The following is a 9,892-nucleotide window of genomic DNA, read 5'->3' as shown; positions in this document are numbered from 1 at the left end:
TTTATTTTAAAACTATTTCTAGGCTGCCATTCTGAGCAGAGCAATAGTAAGAATTCAAGATATTAGCAATATTAAAATATTAAAGCCATCAAATCCACCTCACCTCCCTCCAATAAAAAATTAGAGACCTACATGGATATTTCCTTCCAAAATGCTGTAATAACTGCACTGATATATGTCGGTGGCAACCTATGGCTTTTAACCTTATTCAGCAGGGCCCAGGCCATTTGCAATGGGTACATGACTGCTGCTTTGGGTGTTTTGCTTGTCTAATTATTTAAATTGCTTTTATTAACAGTGATGTTACAAGGCAAGCTAATAAAATAGATATAAATAACACAAGTTATACCTGAATTTTCAAGTCAGTTAAAAAGTACATTCTGTGCTATAAAACTGGATTGTGTGTCTTCACTGGTTGGTTACACTGATCATTCTTTTATATTTAGTTACCAAGATATCCAATCCGACATGGCTTTCAAGAGAAAGAAGATATTGAGCCTCCTGCAGAGGGAGAGCTTGCCAATATACTGTAGAAAGAGAGCACGTTCACACCCGAAGCTATCTAAGTTTCAAAACTTTTCACATCCAGCTGATAAAAAAGGGGGAATGCTGCACAATACACAGAAATCCTTGGCAGGGAAGCAAAGCTTGATTCCTCCAATTTCTCAAAGTTAATGATACTATTTGATTTCTCACACCCGTTTGAAGCAGTAATATGCCAACTCTAGATAGCTGAATTACTCCCATGACCTTATATTAACAGAGGACCACCATTTAACAAGCAAAATAACTGCAAGCAAGTTGAAGGATGAAGAAACATTAAGGGACAGGTCAAACTAAAGACACGACAAGTTAATGTCCACAATAAATGTCTACTTGGGTATACAGTATATGAAAAGCTACTTGTCCAAATGTACATAAATGTTTGTGCGTGTCAGGGACTCAGCGGGAGCGCAGGGAGGAGAGGAGATGGAAAGCGAGGGGGAGCAATCCGAGGGCAGCGTAGGAGAATATGACAGCAGCCCGATAGATTCCATGAGCCTCTCCAGCGAATCGGAAGATTCACAGAAGGGGGCGCCGATGGGCAGGGCAAGGGGCAACCCAAGGGGGACACCCCAGAAGCAAGGGGCCAGCGGGGACTCCCAGAGCACCAGTTGCAAATCAGGACCAGCTTCCCCACCAGAGCGTAGTGGGGGGGAGGAGTCCCAGGTGTCAGAGCCCACATATGCACCACCAGCGAGAGAAGATGAGTCAGGGTGGACCACGCCTCCATCGGAGAGCGAGTTAACGGTCAAGAGGAAAGTTGCAGGCTGGGCGCGCGCGCCAAGTTCAAAGGTACAGGCGAGCGGCACAGAAGGTAGCCCGGATAGGGAACCAGGTCCTAAAGCCCGCCGGAAGGAGGGGCAAGAATCGTCAGGGTCAGCGTCAGAGGAGTCGAGGAAGGATGAGACCCTAGCGGGCAGGAGGGCCCAGAGGAGAAAGGAATTTAGGAAGAGGTGGAGCAAAGCGAGAGTCTTAAACTGGTGTGGAGGGGGAGGAGACTCAGACAGGACTTCGCCGGTCTAAGCTCGGGACGTAGAGCTGCACGCTGCGGCTTTGAAATGGAGACTGAATCTCAATAAAGACTTTTGTACATAACTACAGCCTAGCGTTGGTCCTCTGTGAGCTGGGACCTGGAGGCAGCTCTGACAGTAAGTCCTGTCTCAGATTTCAAAGAACCTCGCAACGTGAGAGGACGCAGCGAGGGGCGAAGATTGGTGCTTCGCGAGCTCACAAAAGCAGCACAAGATGACTACAGAAGAACGACTGGCAGCTTTGCAAGAAGCCGTGGTACAACTTAACGCAGAAATACGAGCGGCAAGGAGGAGAGAAGAGGAATCAGATGCTGTCTGCAAGGATCTGCAAAACAGGTTGGAAATGTTGACTAAACAGGGGCCACCGGCAGCCAAATCAGAAGGGATCGGGCTCGGGAAGAGAGGGGGGAGCCTGGTGTCGCATTTCGATGGGAGTCTGCAGCAATATCCTAACTTCAGAGCAGACGTAGTTTTTGCGCTAAAGTTGCTGGAGAAGGACTTTAGAGATGAGCAGGAGAAAGTAGGCTTTATACTAACGCATCTCCATGGAGAAGCTAAAGCGTGGTTGCGCAATCTGTGGAGAGATAATGATCCAGCCCTCCAAAACGCAAAAGCCTTCATTAAGGCGATGGACGATTGTTTTTTATCGGAGATAGATGTCGATGTCGCTAGAAAAGAGATTCACGGTCTGAAACAAGGCAGAGCCACTGTAAGGCAATATCATTCCCGCTTTTTTGCATTGGTCAATGCGCTGGGATGGGAAAAAGATTCAGCGGCCGTCAGGGACCTGTTCTGGGAGGGGCTGAACGGGGCTGTGAAAGACGAAATCGCAAGGGGGGAGAGGCCACGGAGCACTCAAGAAGTGGTGCAGAAGGCGTTGACGATTGGTGTGCGGCTGGAAGAACGTCCCTGGAGCAAAGATGAAGGGCGTTGGGGACGCACGCCAGCAAGGGCACCTCCTTTCTTCCCCAGAGACTCAGCGCGCGCTCAATCCACGCCTCCACTGGGAGGGGGAGAGGAGCCGATGGAGATAGGTGGTGCCAAGGCTCAGTCAGCGACCAGAGCCCTCACACCAGGAGCAGCCAAAGTGAAGCCTCCTAGAGGGAACAGGAAGTGTTACATCTGCGAAAGTGCTCAGCATATGGCAAAAGAGTGCCCCCAGAGGCTCCACAAGCACAATGCAGCCTCAGCAAAAGTAACAGAAGCAGCTCAGCAGAGGGAACCGCAGCAGGGAAACGACGAAGTCTGGCTGGAAGCAGAGCCGCTGGGGCCCAGCCAGACGAATCAGTGAAGCAGTCCCCAGGAATCTTACAGCCCACAGACCCCCTCCCGCCCAAACCAGTGGTGCAGCTCACCGCAACACTCCAGCTTCCCAATGGGCTCACCATGGAAGTGCCTATTACCATTGACTCTGGTAGCAATGCAGACTTTATGGGGGTGGATTTCATCAAGCAACATAGCATAGCGCTCCTGCCTGCCACGATGCCCCTGAAAGTAGTGACAGTCGATGGAAGAGAATTGCTGGGGGGACAGGTGGTACAGCAAACGCCGCCAATGGTGATGCGCATTGGAAATCACCGCGAAGTCATCAGCTTCAACGTCACCCAACTGTCAGACACGCCCATAGTGTTGGGCATGAGCTGGTTGGACAGGCACAGCCCGGCATTGGCATGGTACCAGCGTAAATTGACCTTCTGCTCCTCCTACTGCGCAGAACATTGCATCATGACTAACCAGGAGGACGAGGGGCAAGAGGATGACCCACAGCTACAACTGGGCATGCTGCAAGCTGTACCCGACAAGTACAAGGCGTTTTTGGAGGTCTTCTGCGAGAAGGAAGCGGACAAGCTGCCTCCCCACAGACCCTACGACTGCAAGATTGACCTCCTGCCGGGGGCAACGCTGCCGACCGGAAAACTGTACTCCATGTCTGAAGACGAACTGCAAGAGCTCAGGGAGTTCATAGATCACAATTTGAAGCGGGGATTCATCCGAGAATCCAAAGCAGTGGGGGGCAGTCCTGTTTTCTTTGTGAAGAAAAAAGACACGCCCCAGAAGAGGCTTGTAGTTGATTTCAGAATTTTAAATTCGAAAACCAAGCCCACGGCTTTCCCGATGCCCAAGATCGACGACTTGCTCGCGACGGTGAGAAAGGGACGCATCTTCACCAAGCTGGATCTACGAGGGGCGTACAATCTTATACGCATGCGGGAGGGCGACGAGTGGAAGACGGCCATGTTCACGCCCTTGGGCACCTATGAGTATAGGGTTATGCCTTTCGGTTTACAAAATGGCTCCCACTGCTTCCAAGCCTTCATGCATCACGTGTTAGCGGGGCTCCTATACAAGAAGTGCGTCTGCTTCCTGGACGACATTCTGATCTTCTCGGAATCGCAGGAGGCTCACGAGAGAGATGTCAAGGAAGTCCTGCAAAGACTACGGGAGCACAGGCTTTACGCCAAACTGGAGAAATGCCAGTTCGACATGACGGAGGTGGATTTCCTGGGCTACAAGCTGTCCGACAAGGGAATCGCCATGGACAGCGCCAAGGTACGATCAGTACTGGACTGGAAGAGCCCGCGCAATCGGAAGGAGGTCCAGAGGTTTGTCGGCTTTGCTAACTTTTATCGCAAGTTCATCAAGGGTTTCGCTATGCAGACGGCGGCCATCACGGACACCCTCAGCTCCAAGAAGAAGAAGTTCATCTGGACGGACCAGGCGGAGCAGTCCTTTCAGAAACTCAAGCGTCTTTTCGCTTCCGAGGAACAACTGCTGCATGTGAACCCCAGCAAGCCCATGAGGGTGGAGACGGATGCCTCCGACAGAGCCGTGGGGGCAGTCCTGTTGCAGCGAGACCCGCAAGGGGATTGGAGGCCGTGTGCTTTCTACTCCAGGAAGCTCAGCAAGTCGGAGCAGAACTACACCATCTGGGACAGAGAGTTGCTGGCCATTCATGCAGCATTCAAGGCGTGGCGGCACTTCCTCATCGGAGCCAAACACACGGTGCAAGTTCGCACGGACCATAAGAACCTGGAGTACTGGCGCACGGCGCGGTTCCTGAACCAGAGACACATCCGCTGGGCGGAGTTCTTTGCGGATTTCGACTTCAGGATAGAATATATCCCCGGAGACAACAACGTCATGGCTGATGCGCTATCCAGGAAGCCGCAGTATCTGGAGGAAGCAGCACCGGTAGCGGCCAAACACATTTTCGCACCCAAGGCGTGGGCATGCGCTTCTGCCACAATAGACCTGGAAGCGATACGGCGCGAGCTGCGAACAGATTCCTTCGCGCGCTCCAAGATGGAGGAGGTGCGCAGCGGCACGGCAAAGGACGACGAGTTCCAGATACGCGACGGACTGCTCCTCCGCAAGGGGGCCATCTACGTACCGGGAGATGAACTCCGCGCGACAGTACTGCAACAGCTACACGACGCACCCAGCGCCGGACATTTCGGCAGGGAAAAGACGGTGGAATTAGTAGCCAGAGACTTTTGGTGGCCCAAGATGCGGGGAGAAGTCGCGGAATACGTCACGAGGTGCGACACCTGCCAAAGGGCCAAGCCAGTACACAGACCGCCGGCGGGACTGTTAGAACCGCTACAGACCCCGTCCGAACCGTGGGAGAGGGTAGCCTTGGACTTTGTCACTGACCTGCCCAGCTCGAGGGGCAAAACAGCAGTACTTGTGGTAGTCGACATGTTCACCAAGATGGCGCACTTCATTCCTTGCGCGAAGGTGGCCACAGCGGAACAGACAGCCAAGCTGTTCATAGACCACGTGTTCAAGGTACACGGCCTGCCACGGTCTATCCTGTCTGACAGGGGGCGCCAGTTCATCTCGAGTTTCTGGCGGAAGCTGATGGGGATCCTGAACGTCAAGGTCAACCTAGCGTCGGCAAGACACCCGCAGACCAACGGACAAGCGGAGAGGGTCAACGCCGTCATGCAGCAGTACCTGAGATGTTACGCCAACCAGCAGCCCTCGACCTGGGTGGACTATCTGCCCCTGGCCGAGTTTGCATACAACAACACACAACACGTGTCCACGGGGGTGACACCGTTTTTTGCCAACCACGGGCGACATCCCAGGACCTTCCCGGGCTTAGAGAAAGAGGGGGAGGGGGAGCCGCAGGGAGCAGAGGCATTGGCAGAGGAGTTACAGGAGGTCCATGAACAGCTCCGTAGACAGTTAGACCTAGCAAAACACGTATACAAGGTGCAAGCAGACAAACACAGAAGAGTGGGGGAGGACATACGGGTAGGGGACTGGGTCTGGTTAGCGGCCCAGGCAGTGCCGGCCAGGTCCTTAGCTAAGAAGAAGCTAGGACACAAGCAGTTGGGCCCTTACCTAGTCGAGGCACAGATCAACCCAGTGGCTTTCCGTTTGACACTACCGGAGGGTTCCAGAATGCACCCGGTCTTTCATAGATCGGTGCTAACGCCCTACAAGGCACCTCACAGGTTTCAGGAGCCAGGAACAGCTCCCAGTCCGCTTAGAGATGCACCCATGACAGGGGGGTCGCCGAAGGCGGGGCCACTCAACGAGGTGACGGAGATTTTGGACTCGAGATGGGGGGAAGAGGGAGTAGAATATATCATCGCAAGGGAAGGTGCCCCGGCCAGCGCCAACAGCTGGGTGCCGTACTATGCGGTGGAGGAGCACTACCTCAAAGACGAGTTCCACGCACTCTTCCCACACAGGCCCATGCCGGAGGATTATTTTGACGAATATCTTTTCACCCCCACACTCTCAGCCAGTACGTTTCAGGGGTTCTCCTCGGTTGAGGAGACGGTTCCAGAGACTACCTCGCCGGAGGGGTCGGTCTCAGACTTGGGTGCGGAGCGCTCTTATTGGTGGGACACTCAACCCGAGGAGGAGTGGCGCAGGAGACTGCTCAGAGGGCCCTGGCACGCAGACTACCCAGAGGAAATGGGGGAACAAGGGGGCATGGACGGGTTGGGGGAGGATCCTGGTTTCGAGCACGCCGGCAACGAGATGGAAGCGGAGGAGAGCGACGTCGATGTACCCGTCACGGACTGGCAGCATGCCAGGGGGGAAGACCGGTATCCGGCATGCACCCCCACAGCATTGGAGCACCCGGAACCCACGCCAGAAGAGGGGGAGGGGGGAAGGGGGGGCTTCGAGGGGGGGATGGATGTCAGGGACTCAGCGGGAGCGCAGGGAGGAGAGGAGATGGAAAGCGAGGGGGAGCAATCCGAGGGCAGCGTAGGAGAATATGACAGCAGCCCGATAGATTCCATGAGCCTCTCCAGCGAATCGGAAGATTCACAGAAGGGGGCGCCGATGGGCAGGGCAAGGGGCAACCCAAGGGGGACACCCCAGAAGCAAGGGGCCAGCGGGGACTCCCAGAGCACCAGTTGCAAATCAGGACCAGCTTCCCCACCAGAGCGTAGTGGGGGGGAGGAGTCCCAGGTGTCAGAGCCCACATATGCACCACCAGCGAGAGAAGATGAGTCAGGGTGGACCACGCCTCCATCGGAGAGCGAGTTAACGGTCAAGAGGAAAGTTGCAGGCTGGGCGCGCGCGCCAAGTTCAAAGGTACAGGCGAGCGGCACAGAAGGTAGCCCGGATAGGGAACCAGGTCCTAAAGCCCGCCGGAAGGAGGGGCAAGAATCGTCAGGGTCAGCGTCAGAGGAGTCGAGGAAGGATGAGACCCTAGCGGGCAGGAGGGCCCAGAGGAGAAAGGAATTTAGGAAGAGGTGGAGCAAAGCGAGAGTCTTAAACTGGTGTGGAGGGGGAGGAGACTCAGACAGGACTTCGCCGGTCTAAGCTCGGGACGTAGAGCTGCACGCTGCGGCTTTGAAATGGAGACTGAATCTCAATAAAGACTTTTGTACATAACTACAGCCTAGCGTTGGTCCTCTGTGAGCTGGGACCTGGAGGCAGCTCTGACAGTGCGTTTCATAATGTACTGTTTTAGTGTTGTTAGCCGCCCTGAGCCCGGCTTCGGCTGGGGAGGGCAGGATATAAATAAAATTTATTATTATTATTATAGAGTATGTCATTTTTATGCAGTTCACTAACCAATGCTACTCCAAGGGCTAAGTATGTGGAAGCTTCCACACTTCGCCTTCCTGGTCTTCCTGACAAGTGCCAATGTGTTTACTTACTCCAGGAAGAAACACTAGCACAGACACACATATTTCAATGAAAATTGATCTTAGGACTGCTGACTGTTGTAATGACAATCTAAGTTTACATTCTAAATGTTAAATGCTTTACAAGTGTGAATGAGTGGCAAAATGCAATCTTATACATTACCAAAGAATGTGATATTGATAAGCAGCAACATCCTCAATACATTCCCCTACTCTACAAAGGAAAAAAACCAAAAACCAACTTTTATGTAATAGGTAAAGGTAAAGGTACCCCTGCCCATACGGGCCAGTCTTGACAGACTCTGGGGTTGTGCGCCCAACTCACTCAAGAGGCCAGGGGCCAGCGCTGTCCGGAGACACTTCCGGGTCACGTGGCCAGCGTGACATCGCTGCTCTGGCGAGCCAGAGCCGCACACGGAAACGCCGTTTACCTTCCCGCTGGTAAGCGGTCCCTATTTATCTACTTGCACCCGGAGGTGCTTTCGAACTGCTAGGTTGGCAGGCGCTGGGACCGAGCAGCGGGAGCGCACCCCGCCGCAGGGATTCGAACCGCCGACCTTTCGATCGGCAAGTCCTAGGCGCTGAGGCTTTAACCCACAGCGCCACCTGCGTCACAAAAACTTGGTTAGATGCCACGAAGTAGGTGGCAATGCCTTAACCATATGCGTGTTGTACAGGCCACAAGGACCTCTTCCATCCTTATCAAGGGGAGTGCTAACCTTCTCTCCTTTCATACAACACTTTTTATGTAATAGCTGTGCTTTAATCATCAGTGTCCTACAGGTCTACTGAATAATATATGGCAATGATTCGCAGGCTGAATCAGCTCAACGGCAAGGCAGATATACACTAGACTAGAGCGAGCAGAACTGCATGATCTTTCCTCATTTCACACAACAGGAAAAAGCTGGGAATGCCTCCTCGATTCTCTGCTAAGCAAGCTGCCAGACGTTTTCCTTACATTTGGCACCACCCTTGCAGGAAATCTGAAGAGAGGAATAAAGGTTAACTCAGCAAACCTGAAGAACAAACAACTACAACAGTTCCAAGTAATGCAAAAGGCATCTAAAGGAAATTTACAGTAACCCAAAGCTTCTGTCAGGGATGGGGTGGCGCTGTGGGTTAAACCACAGAGCCTAGGACTTGCCGATCAGAAGGTCGGCAGTTCAAATCCCACGACGGGGTGAGCTCCTGTTGCTCGGTCCCTGCTCCTGCCAACCTAGCAGTTCGAAAGCACGTCAAAGTGCAAGTAGATAAAAAGGTACCGCTCTGGCAAGAAGGTAAACGGCATTTCTGTGTGCTGCTCTGGTTCGCCAGAAGCGGCTTAGTTATGCTGGCCACATGACCCGGAAGCTGTACGCCGGCTCCCTCGGCCAATAAAGCGAGATGATCGCCGCAACCCCAGAGTCGGTCACGACTGGACCTAATGGTCAGGGGTCCCTTTACCTTTAAAGCTTCTGTCACCTGTTTGGTAGACACACAACAACGTTACTTGGAAAAATACATGCTTACTTTTCAAGTAATTCTAGAGTGTTCCCCAGCACATAAAAGTATACAAACTCAGAAAGCTAACAAAGTTATTGGAAAGGCATTTACTAGTATTGCTACTAAAAAATTACTGGGCATCAATAAAAACAAAAAACAGATGTGACACCAACTAAAGCAGTATGGATATGATCTTGCAATTTGATCTCTCCTGCAGGAATGAGATATGAAGAATGAAGGAAAAATGGTTTCCCCCTATTTTTTCAATGTGGAAAAATTACATTGAGGAAAAGTGGAAACACTTTTACACAATACTTTATTTCTCTTAAAGAAAATTGGAATATTTGCAAGATCAACTTGTGCAGTGAAGTATAATGCACATATTGTTCATAAACCCTCACGTTAGTTAGTTGTCCCAGGACACAGCAAGACTTGCTTACAGAGAAGATTGCAGGACTCACCTGCAGCCCTGTTATTCTAATTATTTTAAAGCCCTTTCACCACCTCCCTTTACAGCAGCCTGAGAACACAGAACAAAAGCTTTTACAGCTTATGAAAATACTCCAGTAAGATACAATATGATTGCTGTCACTACTAGCAGCTCTCCTCCAATGCCAAATAGTAGCTGGAAGGCAATTTTCCTTTAGAGCCTGGTTTAAAGCAAAAGGGTAAAACCCTTTCATATTCTCTGCCACCCCAATTCTGATTGCC

This window comes from Podarcis cretensis (genome assembly GCF_951804945.1).
Source record: "Podarcis cretensis genome assembly, chromosome: 5".
NCBI classification, from domain to species: Eukaryota; Metazoa; Chordata; class Lepidosauria; order Squamata; family Lacertidae; genus Podarcis; species Podarcis cretensis.
This window is presented reverse-complemented; position numbering follows the sequence as displayed.